Source organism: Ambystoma mexicanum, chromosome 5q (genome assembly GCF_040938575.1).
Source record: "Ambystoma mexicanum isolate Mex_15411 chromosome 5q, UKY_AmexF1_1, whole genome shotgun sequence".
NCBI lineage: Eukaryota > Metazoa > Chordata > Amphibia > Caudata > Ambystomatidae > Ambystoma > Ambystoma mexicanum.
In genome coordinates this window covers 1,327,070,646-1,327,093,056 of record NC_090933.1, presented here as the reverse complement: position 1 = coordinate 1,327,093,056, position 22,411 = coordinate 1,327,070,646, and the positions used below count along the sequence as shown (strand labels likewise).

Genomic DNA, 22,411 nt, shown 5'->3' with positions numbered 1-22,411 from the left:
TGCAGACTGCTACCAAGTGGGTTTACTGCCAACACCTGTAATCTTAAATCTTTTGCAGTGGTCCCAGAGGGAACTCCACAGGTTTCTGCTTAACAACCCAAGAGGATGCTGGCACAGTTGTACACTTTAGAGACAGCAAGAGTGGTTAAGGGATGCTTGGCAAGGTTGAAAGGTAGGAGGTGCCTGATTTTCCAACTTTTTAGGAAGTTGAGGCACACTGCTGTTCCAGTTTTAGAGATGAAAGAAGAGAAGTTGTGAGAAGGGTTATATATGACGCAGAGGTTTCTAGCTCAAGAAGTGTAGGGGAGAGTGTCAGGTAGGAAAAAGAGTTATGAGAGAGCTTTTAGCAGGGAAGAAGAGCGCCTCTGTTTTGGCAGAGTTTAATCAAATAGTGCAAAGCCATCCAATATTTTATGGCAGAGAGACATGAAATGGCGGTAGAGAGACCAGAGGAGAGTTCAGGAAAAGAGAAGAAGATTTGGGTGTCGTCTGCAAAGAGTTGGTACGAGAATCCAAAGGGGCATATAAGTGCCCGAAGAGACGAGGTGTAGAGTGTAAAGAGGAGAGGACCCAAGAAAGAGCCTTGTGGAACACCAACAGTTAGAGGAGTGAGTTGAGAAGTGTTGATGCTCCAGGACACAGAATTGGTGAGGTGCAAGGTTGGGTTCAATCAAAGGCAAGCACTCGATTGCAAATCCCAAGAAAGAGAATTAAGGAGATCCAACTGATCGGCGATGTCAAAGGCAGCAGACAGGTCATGGAGAATTAGGGTAGATGATAGGTTGGCATGCCTAGCAGAGACGAAGAAGTTGGACACATACACAAAAGAAGTTTCTGTGGAGAGACAGCAGTGGAAACCTGATTGTAGGGGGTATCAAAGGTTGTATGTCTGAGGAATTGGTAAGACGGTTGATGATAACACTTACAAGCACTTTAGAGTAATGCGGAAGAGTAGACACAGGGAGAAAGTTAGCCAGTAGGTTCAGGTTAGCCCCTTGCCTTTTAGGAGAGGGTTGACCGTGGCCGTTTTGAAAACACAGGGAAAGCAAGCAGAGTCGAAGGCCAGATTTCAGGGAGGTGAGAGGTCACTGGAGGGGCAGTAGGCTTGACTAGCCGAGGAGCAAGAGGGTCTGATGAGACACAAGAAGGGTTAGCCTACATCAGTAGAGAGTACTTTGTCAGTATTAGTGTGCCTACTCTCCCACGATCCTCTGCCTCCATGTATGTGATATGGAAGCAGTGGCAGCTACCCTAGATCACGAGAGAAAGGAGGAGGTGGCGGAAGGGATCAGCCGGGTGCCAATGCTGGCCTTTAAGGGAAAGGAAAACAGGAAAATGAATACAGGGCCCAGGCTGCCCCACGGCATGCCGCATCAGGGAGGAGGCACGCCGATGGGAAAAGAAAGGAAAATAAGGAAAGGGAAAACCGGGTTTCCTTATCATCTAAGACCCACCAGAACAGACGGAGCAGGGAGGAGGTGGGAAATCAGGGACAGGTGTGACAAAACCGTTGCTGGGAATACCAGGGGCTGATTAAGGGGGAGGAGCGGAGCAAGGGTTAAAAGCAACTCCAAAGGACTCAGACAGGGTCTTCTTCTCTTGCAGGACCAGCGCGTAGCAATGGGCGCCGCACCCGATTAGAGTGAGACCAGCAGAGAGTACAAGTGGGCTTACTAGGAAGAAGCGGAAAACCCACAGATTGACGCCGTACTTTGTCCGAGGCTCAAGACAGCATTCCAGAGAAGAAAAACGGCCACCAGAGGAAAAGCATTGCGAGGGGTGAATTGTGGACAATTGCTATTCTTTTGTTCTTGTTTCGTTTGCTGGCCGGCGAGCAGGTTGAGGGGTGAAAACCTGTACACGCCGGGGTGATGTAAGAGACTAATTGGGACTTGTAAAAGCATAACCGCTGAAGGTGCGAGTAAAACCAGTTGTTACACCCGGATCGGCGAGGTGAAAGGAACCGTCATCAGTTGTTTGAAATGTTAGTTGTGAATAAACAATTTTGAAAGAAAACCTTGTTTGTCTCCGGCTGACTACTTAACAGTGATGGCAGCGGCGGGATACAAGAGGAACGCAAACCCCCATCAGCATGGAAGCCATGTTTCATGAATCTTCACCTACGTCCCTTTTTTGACCTCGTGGTCCCTGACCCATAGAGCACTGAATGCAGTAACCCTCTCAACATGGCCGTCAAATTCGAAACGCAGCTTGCCAGCCTTTACGTTCCACGCTCGGAGCACTACTAAGCAGACACACCCCTGCGGCTCTGTGCGTCTCAGTGCTACTGTTCGCCGTAGCTGGACATGTGCTGTCGGAGTTCGCTCTGGGCTATTTTCCTGATCTCTCTATTCCCGGTTCCTTGATTCCTCCTCCTTTTCTTTCATCCCTCAAACTTACCGAATTTTCCTGGATTTTCGCCCGTGCTCGAGCCACGGTTTCCGTGCCTCCGCACGCGGACATTGTTCCTTCCTGGTTCCATCCTGGACAATCTGAACGAAGGACGCTGGAATCCAAAGACCCGCGTGCAGGCTTATATAATTTCCGGACCGTGAGGAAGAAGTCACAAAAGAAGGTCGCAAGCAAACAGGAAAGACAGGTGACAAGGGGAGAGACTTGTGACAGATTGAGATGCCCAAAAATTGATACGGATACAGGGACGGAAGCTGCGGTTCAAGACCTCATGTGAGGCATGCAGGAACTCACCACAGAAGTTCAAAACCTTAAAGCTGAGAACGCTGCCTTAAAGCAGCTGGTATTTTCTCATGATTCTGCTACCAAGGAAAGTGTGCTATTGGGAGGAGTGGTGGACAAATATGATGGCTCTCCAAAGACCTGTTGTGCCTTCCTAGATTCATGCTTGGTGCATTTCACCTTCAAGCCCTACTACTTTTCCACCCCTAGAGCATAAGTAGGGTTTATGATATCACACCTCACCCGCAATGCATTAACCTGGGCAACTCCCCTAGTCAATTCGAGTGACACCCTCCTGGATGATTACAATGGATTTGTGGAAGCCCTGAAGCCCTAAAGGCCATTTTTGATCTTTCTAAGCAGGTTTAGAGCGCTCAAGGACGTCTACTTGATTTTCCACAAGCATCCCAGGATATGCTTTTCTACGTCACCCGTTTCAAACAACTTATGAAGGAAGCTGATTGGTCCCAAGAGGCTAGTTTCAGTCTTTCGCAGAGGGTTGAATGAAGAAATAAAGGACAAGCTAGCCAGGGTAGCTCGCCCTATTTCCTTCCAGATCCTCTTGGATCTGTCCTTGCAAATTGATTTTTGAATCCAGGAAAGAAAGGCGGAGAAACAGAAGTCAAAATCATCAATCCCACAGGCTGACATAGACCAACCTTCTAGTCCAGAACCCGCAGTTTCTCTGACCTCAGATCCAGAAACCTTGCAACTGGTAGCATTCTGTGAACCCATTACCCCACAAGAAAGGATGTGCCATATTCACACTGGTCTCTGCATGGATTGCGCCTCTGATAAACATCTTGTCAGAGAGTGCCCTATTGCTCCTCCACGGCGTTCCGGAAACGCCAGCTCCCGATCCTAGATGGGCACAGTTTCGGGAGAATGATGTCTGCTCCGCATCAATTCCTTCCTTGAACTCTCCTGGACAAAATAACCTTGTGATACTACAGGCCTTTCTATCGCCTTCCAAGAAAGCAATCTTCCCCATCCTGGCATTAGTGGATTGCGGAGCCATGGGCATAGATCATGATTGGATCACAACTCATCACATTCCATGCGAAACACGAGAGACTATGCAACCTGTTGAAGCTATCGATGGAAGACCCCTGTCTTCAGCACCCATAACCCTTCAAACCAAGGAGCTTCTTCTCTCCATAAACCACCATCAAGAGAGGATTTGATATTATAAGATCTTCCCACTATCCAATGGTTTTAGGCACGCCCTGGTTACAGAAGCACAATCCTTATATCAATTGGGCAGCAGGCTCTCTATTTCTTGGTTCGAACATTGTATGTCCCACTGTTTGTCCCTGAACACCTTACCAAGAGCCTCTGAAGACTTCCAAAAAAATCAACAAATACCAGTCACTGTCTCAAACGTCGTCCAGATTCCCAGGGCCTATCAGGCGTACACAGATGTGTTCTCAACAGCCATAGTTCAAGCTCTACCACCCCACAAACCTGAAGATTATGCCATTGATACCGAACCTTCAGCAGTAATTTCTTTTGGAAGAATGTTTATCTTGTCAGAACCTGAAAAGAGGGCCCTCCAGGAATACCTGGGTACCAATCTGGAAAACGGAACTATTCGACCATCCAAGTCCCCGGCGGGCGCCTCCCTATTTTTTGTTCCCAAGAAGGATTCCAAGGAGCTTAGGCCATGTCTCAATTACTGTGGTCTTAATCAATGCACTCTTAAGGACCGTTATCTATTGCCTCTCATATCAAACATCCTGGAAGCTGTCAGAGGTGCTGTCATCTTAAAAAAACTAGACCTCAGGGGCGCCTACCATCTTATTCGTATAAAGGAAGGTGACGAATGGAAGACAGCCTTTAGAACACCCTTCGGCCATTTTGAATATCTAGTTATGCCCTTTGGACTTGCTAATGCCCCAGCAGTCTTCCAACGCTTTATGGATCGGGCATTTTCTGATATGCTGTTTCTCTTCGTCATTGTATATCTAGACGACATACTGATCTACTCCAAGGGCCATCAAAAACATGAAGAACATGTAAGGGCAGTCTTTCAACGTCTACGGGAACATAAACTCCTGGCCAAACCTGAGAAATGCCTTTTGCACGTATCTACTGTTCACTGTCTCAGATTTGTTCTTAGCCAAAAGGGGATTGGAATGGACTCTTTGAAGGTTTACTCCATTCTATCTTGGCCTATTCCCACTAGCGTAAAGCAAATTCAATCCTTCCTGGGGCTTGCTAACTTCTACAGAAAGTTTATTACAGCATTTTTGGAAATTGTTCATCCTATTGTTACATTGTTAACAAAGGTCACCCCCTTTCAGTGGACCTCAGTCCAAGATTCAGCGTTTCAACGATTAAAGTCGGAGTTTACACAAGCTCCCATCTTTGCTCAACCTGACACAGACAGACCCTTCATTGTCGCAACTGATGCTTACAACTACGCCATTGAGGCAGCCTTGAAACAGGAACTTGGAGACAAACTGGAACACCCCATCGCCTATCTCTCCCGCACCTTGACTCCCAGTGAAACCCATTATTCCGTCCTTGAGAAGGAATTGTTGCCCATCCGTCAGGCCTTCACGGATTGGCGTCATCTCCTTCTGGGAGCTAAACACCCGGTTCAAGTTCGCACAGACCATCGGAATCTCCAAGTCCTACAATCCCTAGAATGTAGAAACAGTCGCCAAGCCCGATGGGCTTTCTTTTTTGCCCAATACCAATTCCAAATCCAAATCCATCACTTCCCTGGAACACATAACGGTATAGCTGATGCTTTATCCAGGCGTCCCGACTAGGAACCCCTTGAGAATCGGACCTTTCCTAAGATGTTTCCCCATACAATATTTGTTGCCCAAGCAATTACTATCCTGGAGGATATTCAAATTCAAACCCAGTCCTCTGAACCTTGGAAGGATTTTAAGAGAAACAATCGATGGAATCTTAAAACAAAGGATGGATACCTGTTCAAGGACAATCGCTTGGTCATTCCCACTCCTGGACTGAAACAAAAGATCACAAGTCTATGTCATGCTACTTTCCATTCAGGACACCATGGCATCACCAACACTCTCCATCTAATACAAAGACAGTTTTGGTGGACAAAGATGAAGGATGATATCAAGATTCATATCCAGACATGTGCAGTCTGCAATCAGAACAAACATGATAACAAAAGACAAGCAGGTCTCCTGCTCCAACCGGCGATCCCAACAAGACCCTCGGAAATCATTGCCACAAATTTCATCGTGGAACTATCCTCTTCCAGGGTCTACACAACTATAATGGTTACCATTGATTTGTTCACTCATATGGCTCATTTTACGCCTTTATGCAAACTGCCATCCTCATCCGAACTTGCTGGACTTTTCATGGAACACATATTTGTCATGATGCCTAGCCCCGGGCATCAGGACCAAGCCCATCAGCACCGGGAGCAGGCATCCAGATACCTATTAAAACCCCAAGAGCCCCGGCAGGGGGCTGTTTGGGTTCAGTCCTGGCATCTTAGGCGCCAGGCTCATCATAGAAATCAGACTTTACTCGCCTGATGCAGACCTGGCTGCAAACAAGTCCAAGCCAACATGAGGCCTGGATGGGACTATTTTGTTACAGGGACTATTTTTTACTCGGGCGTGGTTCTGGGGAACTTCTTAACTGGAACTACTTTGAAGGCTATTTAAACCACGCCCGAACAGCAGCACACGATTTGCGTTATTCTGCATCCAGCAGCGTAACGCTCACCGTGCCTGCAGTCAGCATCCAGTCTTCTGCCACGCCCGCCTTGAATCCAGAGCTCCTAAAACAAAGAGGAAAGAAAAGGACAATGTTAGAAAACAAACTTTTTTCGAATTCCTCACCTGATTTTGGATCCATCTCGTCTCCGGACCTGGAAGGAACATCATGTCTGTACGCATCGCCTCTCCAGCTGCAGCACCGCTCCAAAATCACCAGTCCTCACAGCATCTTTTGATTCGGCGCTGCCTCCATCATTTCTTCGTCGAACTCCGGTACCTGGAGGACAAAAGAAAACAACAAGGTGAGCCGAGAAAACCAACAAATATAACTCTTACCACCATAGACTTATCTGATTTACCACCGGCGGCATTAATCTATAACTTTCCACATCTTCATGTGCCTCACCTGTAAAGAAAGTGAAAACAACACGTTAGACTTGCACAACATTTACCGGACAGCGTCGGGTAATACAGACTCTTACCTGAGCGCCACCAGCTGCCACGAGAGCAGCTTCTCACAAACTCAGCTGCAAGACAAGGAAGGAAGGGGGGACAAGAGTGAACATCGGACATATTGAATTCTATGAACTTGATACTTACTGGTCCTCGCCAGGAACCTCAGAGTCAATACTCTCCGGAACTCTCCCAAGCCTTCAAACCAGTGAAGTAACTGGCATCAAGGCGCCCCTGCAATCCACGCAGGATGGAGAGCTCGTCCTTCAAGAGTATAAGGTGAGATTGCTGAGAGGGCACTTCAGAGGTGATTAGTGGGGAGGACTGTGGGGGCGCCTTCACTTGAATCCACGGATGGCTAAATACATCTTTCCACTTGCAGGAGAATACTTCTACAAGTCAAGCAGCCAGTCATCTCTGCACTACACATCACGTTGGCAGAGACCGCAGCCGCCCGGGCCCGACTGACGCCCCTGTGGGAGCCAGGTGAGCGTAACAATATTCCGGCTTCATGGGCTGCCTTCCAAGATCATTTCGGATAGAGGGCCCCAGTACATATCCCAGTTCTGGAAACAGTTATGTTGTATACTGGGTATCCAGCATGCCTTGTCTTTGGGTTATCATCCACAGACCAATGGAGCTACTGAGCGAGTAAACCAAACTCTGGAACAATATCTTGTTGCTTCGCCATCAAGGTCCAGGACGATTGGTCACTCTTAATACCTGTGGCTGAATTTGCATACAATTCGGATCATTCAGCTATCAAAACCAGCCCCTTTTTCTGTAGTCAAGGATTTCATCCTTCAGTCCTACCGTCCATTCTGCCACATCCAACCCCAGTTCCTACGGTTGATTCCTGGATTGAAACACTAATCAATGTACATAAAGAAGCTAAAGCTAAAGAAAACCTACAAAAGACCCGAAGAGACGTGAAACATTATGCTGACTTCAAAAGAAGACCAGGGCCTTCCTATTCAATAGGCGGTAAGGTCTGGTTATCCTCAAAACTCCTCCCAAGTCACCTACAACCAAATAAATTGGCTCCCAGGTATTACGGTCCCTTTACTATAAAAGAAATCATCAATCCAGTGGCTTTTTGACTCCGACTACCAGAATCATGGAAAAGGATGTACCCCGTCTTCCATACTTCTCTGTTGAAGCCATTTATTCAACCCTCTCGAACTGCTCCAAGATCTACTCCAGTGATTGTCGATGACCAACTCGAATACGAGGTCTCCAGAATTTGTGATTCTAGGTACCGACGTGGTCAGCTGCAATACTTGGTCGAATGGAAAGGATATCCACCTAGTGAGCGCACCTTGGAACCCATATCAAACATGAATGCCCCCAGGCTGATTTGAAGATACCACCTTATCCATCCAGGCAAACCCGGAGGAGCTGGGCTTCAGAGGAGGCATGCTGTCCTGAACCGTCGCCTACGTCCCTTTTGGAACTTGTGGTCCCTGACCCATAGAGCACTGAATGCGCGTCTCAAAGCTACTGTTTGCCGTAGCTGGATGTGTGCTGTTGGAGTTCGCTCTGGGCTATTTTCCTGATCTCTCTATTCCCGGTTCCTTGATTCCTCCTCCTTTTGTTTCATCCCTCAAACTTACCAAACTTTCCTGGATTTTCGCCAGCGCTCGAGCCACGGTTTCCGTGCCTCCACACGCGGACATTGTTCCTTCCTGGTTCCATCCTGGACAATCTGAACGAAGCACGCTGGAATCCGAAGACCCACACGCAGGCTTATATAAATGCCAGACCATACAGAAGAAGTCACAAAAGAAGGTTGCAAGCAAACAGGAAAGACAGGTGAGAAGGGGAGAGACTTGTGACACCGTGTTAAAAACCCTGGCGGAAGGACAACAGCAGCTGCAACAGTTACTGCATGTACAAGGGCATTAAGCGCAAGCGGACCTGCAGGCCCTACAACAGGCTCTGCAAGTGCAAACAGCAGCACAGGAACAGGGCAGAGAAGCATTAAGAATTCTGGGTGAATCAGTGGCGACCCAACGGGCACATCCGGCCATTCCCTCTACCATACTTCAAAAATACCAGGCGGGGGATGACCCCAGTTATTTCTTTATAAACTTTGAAAGAATAGCCCGAGCAGCCCCATGGCCACAGGACTCGTGGGCCTTCTTTTTGGCGCCCAAGCTTACTGAAGTAATGCAGGGCGCTTATCAGGCGGCCAATCCCACAGGGGACACCCCATATGCAGACATCAAGAAATCAGTGTTGGAGAGACTGGGGATGGATGAGGAGTCCTATAGGCTCCAGTTCCGAGAAACCAGACTAAAACCCGGCGAGAGCCCCAGGCATTTGTCCTACCGCGTCCAAGATTTAGCGGAAAAATGGCTACAATCCAACATAGCCACGATTGGACAGATTAAGGAAAAGGTGATGTTGGAACAATTTCTTGACGCCCTGCCTAGTCCCATCCAACGGTGTGAAAGACAACACCACCACCTTACTCTGTCTGAAGCCATAGATGTGGCCACCGCCTTTCAAAAAGCTGGGACACCCCGCATCTTCACGGCACTCCCAGCGAGGCCCCACAATGAAACTCCTATCATGCGCAGCAATTACCGGGGAGCTACCCAGGAACCACGGAATAGACCAGACCCTAAACCCACAAACGGAACCAGCGTCCTAAAACGACAGGCACCCCAATGCTTTGAATGTGGGGAATGGGGCCATATAGCCCGGTTCTGTGGCAGAACCAATGGATGTTGGAACGTTACAAGCACCAGGATATCGGAAGAAACTGCCCTATGTGATAGAGGTAACGGTGGATGGACATCCACAACCAGCCATGATGGACAGCGGTAGCAGACAGACGGCCATACAACCTCATGTGAGTGAGCTAGACCAGGAAAGGTGAGAACCATTGACATAAAATGTGTACATGGGGATGTAAACGGGTACCCTACAAAATTGTATTGGGGCTACAGGGACACGAGATACCAGTTAAAGTAGCCATTATTCCCACCATCCCAGCCCCGGTACTAATAGGGACAGATATTCCAGAATTCGACAAATGGTTAAAGGAAGCTCCATTCGCCACAACATAGATCGGGGTACCGGCAAGAACGGTGAAAACCACAAAGAGCCAGAGAAGGAATATGGAGAAGAAAAGGGGAAAAGGAAGGGATATTGCCCTCATAGACTGGAGAGTGGAGGACCATCTTCCTTCGTTCCGGACCAAAACCGGACTGGATGAAACCCTAAAAAGGGCCAGGGAGCAAGCCCAAGCCATGGGTGGGACCCCAGTTACCACTCCATACTTCAAGGAAAATCAAGGGCTAATATATAGGGTGACCCGAGGTCCGGACAACCAAGAGAGGGAGCAATTGCTGGTTCCCCAGTCCTACCGGAAAACTCTGATTCAACTAGCATGTGATCACACAACAGGGGGCAATTTAGCAGAAAACATGACACTGAAAAGGGTTTTGCAGAATTTTTACTGGCCTGCAGTGTATGCGGAAATAGCCAGATATTGCCAGGAGTGTGCCATATGTCAAAAAATGATCCCTCATACACCGGCTCGAGCCCCTCTTCAAAGAATGCCCCTGATTAATGAGCCCTTCCAGAGAATAGGAATGGACATTGTAGGGCCATTGGAGCCCACCAGTAGAGGGTTACGGTTCTACTTGGTGATTGTGGACTATGCCACTCGGTATCTCAAAGCTTTCCCTTTAAGAGGAATCTCAGCACGACAGGTATGCAATGTGCTTATGCTGTTTTTTGCTCGCGTGGGAATCCCCATGGAAATAGTGACAGACCAGGGGAGCAACTTCATGTCGGTGGTTATGAAGGAGGTTTGCAAAATCTTAAGAATACAACACTTGAAAACCTCAGTGTACCATCCCCAAATGGATGGGCTGGTGGAACGATATAATAAAACTATTAAACAGATGATAAGAAGAGCCACCAGTCCCACAGGGTTGGGATGGGATTGGGTTCTACCATGGGTGTTGATGGTACTAAGAGATACCCCGCAATCCTCAACCGAATACTCCCCTTTTGAATTGTTATTCGGACGACAGCCCAAATCCATACTGGGATTACTAAAGACAGCTGGGAACAACAGGAGGAAACCTCGCTCACAGACTATGTTAATGAACTAAGAGAACATCTAGGTAATCGGATAACCAAAAATCTGGGCCGGATGAACTATGAGGTGGAACAACCGGACCAGAAAAATAGATTTCAGAATTACCACATTAACTTGCTCAAGCTGTGGAAAGAAGGAACACTGGCTGTATCATGTGCAAAACTCTCAAATATGTCAGTGTCAGAGCAAATGGTCCCTTATAGCCGTAGTAGCCTGCAAGATGTGGAAATGGGGGAAAAGTTGAGTGAGACCCAAAAGACCAAATTATTGGATACTTTGAAACCGTGGGCCGAAATCTTTGCAGGAATACCAGGACGAACACATATGGCTACCCATTCAATACCCACGGAAGAAGGGAAAGTTGTACGTCTCAGACCTTACAGGATTCCGGGGTCCAAACGAGGGGAATAGCCAATGAAATAGATAACATGCTCGAATTGGGGACCATTGTGCCATCTAAAAGCGCATGGTGTTCGCCCGTGGTCCTATACCTGAACCTGATGTTACTACCAGGTTCTGTATGGATTTTAGGCAGTTGAACGCCATATCCCAATTTGAAGCTTACCCCATGCCCAGAATTGATGAACTGATAGAAAATCTGGGGTCAGCCGCATTCCTGAGCACCCTGGATTTAACAAAAGGATATTGGCACATTACTAATAGCAAATGAGGCAGAATTAGCTATGACAGAAGTGGAAAACACCATATGTCACTATAAAGAAGATACAGAAGACTTAACTGTACTACAATCAAAACTTAACAAAGACCAGCGCACCATTTTTGAAGGAGTAACAAAAGAAATTGCACATGGTGTAGAACACGAAAATAAAGAATGTACCTGCCAAAATTACAAACCTATAGTGCTGTACATCAGTGGTGAAGCTGGGCCAGGCAAAACATTCTTAATCAAAAGCATCAGCAAGTTCCTTCAACAATTGACAAACAACAAACTGTCAGCTGTTGTAACTTCCCCCATAGATTTAGCTGCCTACAACATAGGCGGTGTCACTTTACACCGAATACGACTCCTTCCAGTAGAACACCAAAACAAATTAGACTATTACAAACTTTCTACAGAAGCTGCAATGGAACTACGCAGAGTATTAAAACAAATGAAAATGCTACTAATAGATGAAGTGAGCATGGTCTCCAACCTAATGTTGGCTTTGATTCATCTCAGATTGCAAGAAGTACTTAAAGCAAACTATGAAGAACTCTTTGCAGGAAAACACATTATCGTTTTCAGAGATCTTGTACAATTGACACCAGTGAAAGGTGAACCTATTTCTAAAACCTTAGGACACAAACTCTGCCATAAAACTGTTGGCAGCATAAGAAATGTCAACCTTTGGCAACATTTCCAATACAGAGAATTAACAGAAAACATGCATCAATCTGCAGACCTCACTTACGGCAACATTTGAAAAAGTATTAGAATTGGTGTACTATCTGAAGAAGATCGAGCAATATTGAAAAACCGGCACATCCATGCACTTTATGGTGATAACACATGTGCTACTGATGTTATGGAATCAATTAGCGCACAAAAATGTCAAGTGTATGGCCTTAATGCCAACTCTTGCAAGCTGTTCCAAATTCAATGAAACAATGTTAAAAAAAGAAATGCAACCAATAATTGAAATTTGCTCCACAGACAAATTGGACGTACCTGGTATGACACTATCCATGTGTGAGCAAGCCGCAACAAGACTAAATACCTTAGAAAATTCAATCTCCAACACAGCTGGGTTAGAAAAAATATTAAAATTAATTGTAGAGTAATGCTTAAACGTAACCTTGACGTGGAGCAAGGACTAGTTAACCCTATTAGTGCCCATTGGAAAACACTCAGTGCCATGCTATTTTCTCTGATTCTTAGCTGTTTCATCTCAAATTGCTGTAGCTCACTAGAAATCGATTATAATACTATAGGATAACCATACATTTTTTGTTTCAGTATATTTTTCTCTATAAAATGAGCCAAAAAGCACACGTTTGTGTCACACCCTGAGGTCACATGACATGATTCAATATGGTGGACACATATCACTGTAAAGAGTATATATCACTGACGACAAAGGTAGCAGTTTCAGAAAACTATTTTTTTTAGTAAGTAGATGGGCAAATTTCAAGTATATTATGTTTGCTGCTCAGACAAAAAACTGAAGTTTCATGTTTTATTTTATTTATTTATTTTTTGGGGCTTAGCGTAAGTGCATCCCATGAGTGTCAAATGTGAACTTTTTTTCCAATCCACAAATATAATGAAAAAAGTGAAAGGAAAAGACCAATAATTTAGAAGCATCATTAGGGAAATCAGGTTTTACTTAGTAGCAATATGATGCAAAGGAAAATAAATATTCTCAGAGGTTCTGGGTAGTCTTACATACATTTCAAAATGGCCGACATTGTTTATTTCCCTTGCTGTTTTCCCTGTAAGAATCTCTATTTCAGAACTGGAACTCAATAAAGTCTAGTCAATGGTTTGTTCTGTTATGTATGTTTAGTCAGCAGACAATTTTCGAACGTGTTATATCTGTATGTGAGCCAATGGCTCACAGAGTCTTTGTATCTGACCTTTGACCTTAAAATGCACTACATTCAATGTTTTTGTCATCATATCTTTGTAACCCTAGATCTGTTTGTCTTAATTGCGGTGTCTTTTGAAAGTTAATGACATGTTCTCCATAATCCATTGTCTAATATGTAGAGAGGTTATGACATTTGACCTTTGACCTCACAATAATCAAGCGCAAAGTGCTTTTTTTGTTAATTGTTATACAACCGTGGTACCGATTTTGACAAATGAGGTGTCTTTTCGAAAGTCCTGATTTGTGGTTTTTAATTTATGGATCAGAAAGGGCCTCTGGTTTTGTTATTTGACCTTAGAATCTCCCACCCAAAAGTGTTTTTGTTGTTGCTCTGCTACCATTTAGCACATTTATATAAAAGAGGTGTTATTGGAACAGTCATGTTGGGTACTTTGACTTGGAGGCATCAAGCGGAGTGTAGGCGGTATGACAATTGACCTTTGACCTTAGAACGAGCACTTCCAAAGTGTTTTTAATTTCTCAGCAACCATTCATTTGATTTAGATGTGTCGGGTATCACTGTAATGGACATGGTATGTGCTACTCATCAATGGGGCAGATAGTCAAAGTGGCCTTTTTGTTTGACCTTTGACTTCAGAAAAAAGGATTGTAAATATGATGTATTTGTTATGTTTTGACAATTTTTGAACAGTTTTAGAAAAGGGTGAAGCCAACAATAACATATTTGTATGTACTATCACATCTATTGGATACATAAGTCAAGTGGAAATTATCATTGACCTTTGACCCCTAGAACAATTATTCTCAATGCGCGTTTTGCTATTGCTTTGGAACTGGGTTCGATAGAGACAAATGCGGTGTCATCTCAAACCCATGGTACATTCTTTCGTATAAAAAGGTACAGAAGTTTGAGATGCTTTGGGATTTGACCTTTGACCTCTAAATCATTCAACTAAACGTTTTTGTTTGGCTACGATGTAGAACGTTTACACATGAGGTGTTGTTAGAATGGTCATGTACTTCGTCTTCTATGCGTCAAGTAGGGCATGGGGTGGTAGGAAATATGACCTTTGACCTTAAAATTAGCATTTGTTTCCTTGCAATGTTATTTGCTATTTCAATTAGATCAGTAGGATCACCTGAGAACAAACATTCACATTTGGTAAATAAATAATCAATTATATCTTTGGGATCACCTGAAAACAAGTGCTTGCACATGTGGTAGACAAATACTCAATTGTGTCAGTGGGGTCGCCTGAGAACAAGTGCTTGCACATGTGGTAGACAAATACTCAATTGTGTCAGTGGGGTCGCCTGAGAACAAGTGCTTACACATGTGGTAGATAAATACTTAATTGTGTCAGTGGGGTTGCCTGAGAACAAGTGCTTACACATGTGGTAGATAAATACTCAATTGTGTCAGTGGGGTCGCCTGAGAACAAGTGCTTACACATGTGGTAGATAAATACTCAATTGTGTCAGTGGAGTCGCCTGAGAACAAGTGCTTACACATGTGGTAGACAAATACTCAATTGTGTCAGTGGGGTCGCCTGAGAACAAGTGCTTGCACATGTGGTAAATAAATACTCAATTAGATCAGTGGGATCACCTGAGAACAAGCGCCTTCACAGTTGGTAAATAAATAATCCATTCTGTCAGTGGGGTCACCTGAGAACAAACACATTCACATTCAGTAAATAATCAATTCTATCATTGGGCCCACCTGGAAACAAATGCATTCACTTTTGGTAAATAAATAATTGATTCTGTCAGACTAGCGTCCCCTCGATACTGGTAGCTGTTTACCTAGCTCAGGGGCATACAACCTTATGACACCGAACCTCTCGTTGAGAACACCGGAGCTCGTTAACAACCTCTGAATGATCCTCAGGTGCTGTTTCTTGAGGGTATATGGATGCGGGTGGTCCATCCCTAGTCACCGAGTCTGGCCTTGGCAGGTTTTCCTCTTGGGTTTGGGAGCCCCGTATCGGCATCCCCAAACCCTGATATTTCTCTCCTTATCCCAGATTGTTCGGCGGGACCAGTATTTGTATCCTCGCTTCCATACCAGTAGCCCAAGGCTAAACCTTCAGCACTTTCATCCCCTTCCTTGTCCTCGGTACTGGCCGAAATGTCTGAGGGCCTTGGGGCTACTTCAGTGGTTGGAAGCTCTATATCTTCGGCATCTCTCTTCTCTCTTGACTTGGAGGCTACAGACGGTACAATACATGGGCCTGCAGGTTGTAGGATTTCTCCATGCAGTGGCTCCTGTTGAAGACTTCTGGTGCTCCTCTCACTTGGGAAAAAAGGAACTTCAGCAACAGTCGGATCCATTTCCACACCATCCCCATATGGGCAGGAGATGATTTCTGTGGAGGGTCTTCACATCCCTCGGGGGCCCTTCCCTTCTCAGTCTGAACACAGGCAACCATGTCAGCTGTTGCCCAATCAGATAAGGCTGCGATTCCCAGCAATTGCCCAGTTTGTTTTGCCCTCTCTTCCCTAAATTCCTGATGAGCACCCGATCCCCGGGTTGCAGGTTGGGGAACCAGACCTTATTATCATACCTCTTTTTCTTCAGTTGCTCATCCTATTTGGCGTACTTGAGGATGTATGTGAGTGGGTTGTTGTCTGTTCTTACTGTGAAAGTAGCCCCATACAGGTAGTCATACAGTTTCTCAGACACAGCCCACTTCAGGGCCAAAAACTCCAGCCTATGGGTGGGGTAATTCAATTCAGAGGGGTTCAGCCGGCGGCTGGCGAATGCCACGTGCCTGACAGTTCCTTGTTGCTCTTGATAGGGCAGGTGCAGATCAGTGTTTGCCAGTACCGGTGCTTCAGTGAGAGTTTTCTTTTTTTAACTGGGCAAAGGCTTGTTCACACTTCTCACTCCAGGGCAGAACAAATTCCTCTTTAGGATGATACAGGGACATGGACTGCTTCCCCCGGATAGCCGTCTTCTTCTGTGGGGCTGGATAACCCTTAGTCAATTCCGTGAGCAGTCGGGCTATGTTGTTGAAGCCAGGCACGAACCTTCGGTAATAATTGCAAAATCCCAGGAAACTTCTCATCTCTCGCCCGGTTCTGTGGGCGGGGCCAAGTCTTGATGGCTTCCATCTTGGTGGGGTCCACACTCACTACCTCAGCGGACACCACAAGGCTAATATACTTCACACTGGTGTGGCAAAACTGGCATTTTTCTAGGGGTACTTTTAGCCCTTGCTGTTGAAGATGATCCAAAACCTTCAGCAACATTTGGTGATGTTTTTCCAGGGTCCTCCCAAACATGATCACAATGTTTAGATAAACCAGCACCTCAAGTATGTTCATGTCTCCCCACTGTTCGTTCCATCAAGCGTTGAAAATGTGGCTGGCGCTCCCGATATCCCCTGTGGCATTCGGGTAAACTGGTAAAATCCTAACGGGCAGATGAAGGCTGTCTTCTCCTTTTGGTAACATGGGAATCTGGTAATACCCACTCTGGAGATCTAAGACAGAAAACCAATTGCTCCCAAGCAGACAGTCCAGGGCCTCATCCACTCGGGGGGTGATATATTGATCTGGCACATTTCTGCTGTGTAGCCGCCGGTAGTCGATGCACAGCTGCACATCTTGGTTCTCCATCAGGTCTCCAGGCAGTTCTTCACCTTCAGGAGCATCCATCACCAATCTCCTGGAGCAGTGTTGACTTTGGAGACGTACACGGCAAGGCACCATGATTGTCTGACCAGGCGGTATGTCAAGCTGACTGTGGTTAGTGGTGTTCACTTCTCCCACAGGACTGTCAGGGTGCACCACGTTCTCCATGCTTTTCTTGGCATGCTGGGTGCATTATCAGAGAATGTGCGAACTGCGGACCTGCCATCTCCATACACTTTCTGGCTAAGGTACCAAACAGGGCGGAGTTGGTCCCCAGGACCAGGTTTCCCTCTGGATACTGGTTCTTAGTGGTGCATACTAATGCTGGGGCGGGCAACGTGGTGCTTACTCCAGCCACCTCTTAATTTAGATGGATCTTTACGCAGATTAACCATAGATATCGGCAAGCGGCATCGCCGACACCCATCAGATTTAACCCCTACAGCGGTTCTGACATATGTTTGCGATAATAGGGCTCATAAACAATATTGATCTGGGAGCCACTGTCCAGTAGTGCTGTAGTCCTTCGCCCTTCAATCTCAACTGGGATTGTCATGGGTGGCCCAATCAAGCCCTCAGGAATGGTTCTGGATAAATTGGCCTGAGTTCGTAGTCTGTTGCATGTCGCTGGTGACATTTTCTTGGAGTTGCAGAGCTCATGGACTAAATGAAGATGGTGAGGTGTGGGACCCTCCTGAGCCGTAATTTGGTGCTTTGTAGTACGTCAGAATTTTGTGCCTGTATTGATGTATGGGAGTTATTGCCAGTGGGGCTTACTCCTGTACTCGAGGTTCTAGCTGCTCCTCGGCTACAACCACATGTGCGTTTCCTGGCAATGCTAGTGCTGGAGTTGGTTTAAATGCAGTAATTCGAGCAGCTACTCGGGCATAGTCTTCATCGCACAGACGAGTTGAGTTGCTGTCATCCCCACATCGATAGCAAAATCTCCATGGTGGTAAAGTGGCTGATGATTGTGTAATATATTCTTGAGGCTCTTCATCTTGTCTAAATACTTGGTGTTCTCTTTCACGTGATGAGTGAAAAAGGTCTCTGCCTCGCTGTTGAGTTACATTCAGATTTTCCCTGGGTTGTAGCTGGGTCTGTATTTACCTCACCAGTTGTTGCAGCTCCTCAATCTGTTTCTGCTGAGAGAGGGCATAGTTGGGAGCTGGGATCTTGATTTTGACAGGATGACTCTGGGCATTGACATTGCCAGTTTCTTCTTCCAAAGCTCTTAATGACCTAAGTAGATCTTCATAAGATGGAGGTGTGTCCAGTTTTACACGCAGTCTTAGTTGGAGGATGGGTATGTTAGCGTCTTTGGCCCCTTTTAGTATCTGCTTCAAATGACACTGATTCAATTGGGAAGTCTTTATTCCTCCTCTATGGTGTGCCAGGTGCAAAATATGTTCAGTCCTCACCAGGAATTCAGATAATTTCTCTCCCTGCTTCAGTGAGGTGGCATGGTACCTCATCATCATATCTTCCCTGGGTTCAGTAGTGCTGAACGCTCCTTCCAGTGCATCCATTACTTGCAGGGAAGTCGGATGAGTGTGCACAGGGACTGAACCGTCTGTAGTGCAGGTCCTCGCAACGCCTCTATCGCACGCCTCCTTTTTTCTTGATCTGACACTGTACAATCATGTAGCGTAAGTTGAGTGAGGTCAACCCACACTTCATACCCCTCTTCTCCTTTGGGCACCAGTTTTTTGCTTGAAAAGGGGCGCAACCGGGTGTATGCTCCATGTTCATTTATCAAGGGCAACAGTGATTGTCACTCCATAGTTACTCTAACTGCTTCAGCCACCGCAGCAGCAATAACAATGGCATACTTGATGGTCGTAGCTTCTGGGTGGAGAGCCCAGCCGTGGGGACCACTTGACGCTGTGCCGCCGACGACCGAAGCCGCCCGCTCCTTGCCTAAGAACATTTGAATCGAAGGACCCCCTCGTCCGCATCGTCGACCGCTTCATCCTGCCGGAGAAAGTCGAGGACGACCAACGCGCCGAGGAGAAATCCGCCGGTGGGTTTCCCGCCACCCGAAGACCACAAAGACTCGAACGACTCAACGCCCTTGCTGGGCCACAGTTCTTCACACTCTTTGCGGTCCAGAACTATTGTCACCGAGGTGCCCCGCACGCCTCTTCCTTACAGCACGCCAGCGCTCCGTTGTCGACGAGCACCGCTCGGATCGAAGCTGCCGCCTCATCTACGCTGTTCTACCCCGTTCACTGTCGGACTGTCGATTCCCCGACGCCGAACGCCGAGTTCCTCTACGCACCTCGACGATCCGTGGCTCCTGCTTTCAAGGGACTCACACAAGCAGGAATAGTCGACGCCTCTTCGAAGAACTCTACTCCACCAGGTACATTGGGAGGGTAAAAACATTATAGAAGGAAATAAGACTTATAGAACAATATATGGACTGGGCTTGTGTTATATCTTTATTTTACAGGTTGCCCAGGTGGGGGGATCTCCACACAGAACTGTGTCTAGTGTTAGGGGCCAGTATTCTGCCTATTGTTTCAACCATCTTGCTTTCCTTCCTCTCTATTGCTGGTTTCACTTTTATTGATCTGTGTGACATTGTTACAGTATTGTTGATGCACTTTAATGAGATCTAATACAAAGGGTGGTACCACTTTAGAATTGTATATATTTGCCATTGTTGATTTTCCTGAGTACAAAGTGAGTTATTATGATAGTATACATAACCTTGAATATTGATTATATAAAGACTGTGTTCTAACCAATACAGTGTGTGGACATTCCTTTGTGGATGCTTGGGGACTACACTGTACTTAAGAACCAGCCTGCATCACCTCCTGAGAAGCTAGGCCTTGATTGCTCGACCACGTTTACCAATAATAGAGAATCTTGGCTGGGGTCCTCTGGGCCTCTCCTCTACCATATAGAGAGCAGAAGTACAGACCCCCCTACCAGTCTTTACAAAGGGTTCTAGGGGAGTACACATTTTTAAACTGCAGATCTTGTGGGCTGCAAAATCCTTCCACCATAATTCCACCATGACATGCATTGATTACAGTGAGGAATCATGGGAGTTGTAGTAAGATAAGTAAGATATGCAAGGCAATATGTTGCAGATCCCTGCTCTGGGCTTAGTTACCGCCTAATTTTAAACACATTTCATACTTTTAAATGCATTCCATTTCTGTCATAAGCACCACAAACAATCATTGTGAGAGTGGATGGCCAATCTTAGACACAGCTGGGATCACGGATGCAGGCAAAACCCCCTAAGGAGGTAATTTACACTTCTCTAACTTCAACAGTTAAAGCATCTTATTGACCAAACATGTTGGGAAGATCATTATGCACATTTTGCCCACAGAAAATATAAACGAGAATAAAAAGGTATGCACTTGCTCCTTTGATGCTATATATATATATATATATTAATGTACATACAACAACAAAAACAGAGCAATAGAGAACCAAGACCAATAGTGTTGGCAACATGTCAGGCCGCTCAAACTAGTACAGTGTAAAGTCTCCTAAAACAGGGTGACTTTCCTCTTGAGAGCACAGCGTCTCAGGTCGGAAAGGGGGAGGAGCTGGTTGGTGCAGTGCTCACTCCTATGCTGCAAGGAAAACACACAAAGAATTGGTCGTCACCCACAATAAGACTAAATTACTACCACACAAACTTATCCATAGAAGATCGCGATGTTCACACAATCCATGAGAAAACAACAAAATACAATACCAAGTTACTAGTCGGGAAGTCAATCTGAAAGCAGAAGACAAGCGAAACTAAGTCACAAAGAAACAGGACTTCAGGGGACTTTGCCAGTGCCAGGAAGGATTATTCAGAAGCAGGTCCTAGATGGAAACCAGGTCATGAAGCAAGAGAAACAAAAAGGCTTGAAAAAGCCAGAACGCTAGATTCAAGAGCTGGTCTCGGAATGAAGGTGAGTTAGGAAGCAATGAGGTATTTTAGCGCAATATTTACCTGTGGTTTAAAATGGTACACAAATTCATAGTGCTCTATTGACTGCTTGGTGACCGCGAACGTGTTGTACACACCATACCCAACAACCCCAGTTTATATGAAATAAAAACACACTCTCTACAGAAGACCACCCTGCCTTTCCATCACACTCATCAAATGGGGGTGAAAGTAGGGAAAGATCCTTTTGTGAAGCTTAACCACAGCACATTGGAAGACCAGTGGGTGACTGTATATGTGACTGTATATGTTGTTCTAGTCTCTAGAGGAGTATGCACACGTTAAGTAATTGTGTATGGTAAAACAAGCGAGAAACAAGCGAGTAATTAGCCCTCAGACACCCATCAATCCCCCACACCCATTCCCACCCACCTCCCTCAACTCCCCACACCCATGCCACCCCACTTCACGCATGCCCTCCCACCTCCCTCAAACCAACACCAAACTATTTTAAGAAATTACAAATTGAAACATAGATTCTGAAAATCAAACTAAGATTAGTGCGAGCAACCAGTAGATTACAGATATATTTAGAAATGCATTAATTAAAATACTGCTGAGGCCTAGTGTAGTGGTGAGCCCTGGTCTGTGGTGTTGGATGTAGAGGAGACAATGCCCGGTTCTACCTGCAAGGGGAAAAACAGCTGCAAATTTTTTTCTGTGGACCAGCTGTCCAGGGGAGTGCAAGCAGCAAATGTACTGCCCCATTAGGTGCTCCGATGGGATGGTTGGATAGATGCAAACTGCATGGGCCTAATCTAGTGGCAATCCCTGGTCTACTGTGTTGGGTGTAGAGAAGACGATGCCCGAGTCCACCTGCAAAAAAAAGACAGATGCAGAGATTTTTCCGTCAACCAGCTGCCCAGGGGAGCGCAAAGTGGGAGAACTCTCTGCCCATCAGGCACTCCGATGGGCAGGTTGGATAGATGCAAACTGCATGGGCCTAATCTAGTGGCAATCCCTGGTCTACTGCGTTGGGTGTAGAGAAGACGATGCCCGAGTCCACCTGCAAAAAAAAAGACGGATGCAGAGATTTTGCCGTCAACCAGCTGCCCAGTGGAGCGCAAAGTGGGAGAACTCTCTGCCCATCAGGCACTCCGATGGGCAGGTTGGATAGATGCAAACTGCACGGGCCTAATCTAGTGGCAATCCCTGGTCTACTGTGTTGGGTGTAGAGAAGACGATGCCCGAGTCCACCTGCAAAAAAAAAGACGGATGCAGAGATTTTGCCGTCAACCAGCTGCCCAGGGGAGCGCAAAGTGGGAGAACT

General features: G+C 46.1%; 1 protein-coding gene across 1 annotated transcript in view; it reads left to right on the top strand.

Moving 5' to 3' along the window:
- The window catches only part of LOC138498532 (zinc finger protein 850-like), a 511,734-nt gene that overhangs the window by 412,229 nt on the left and 77,094 nt on the right, over positions 1-22,411 (top strand). The gene's annotated exons all lie outside the window — the stretch shown is intronic.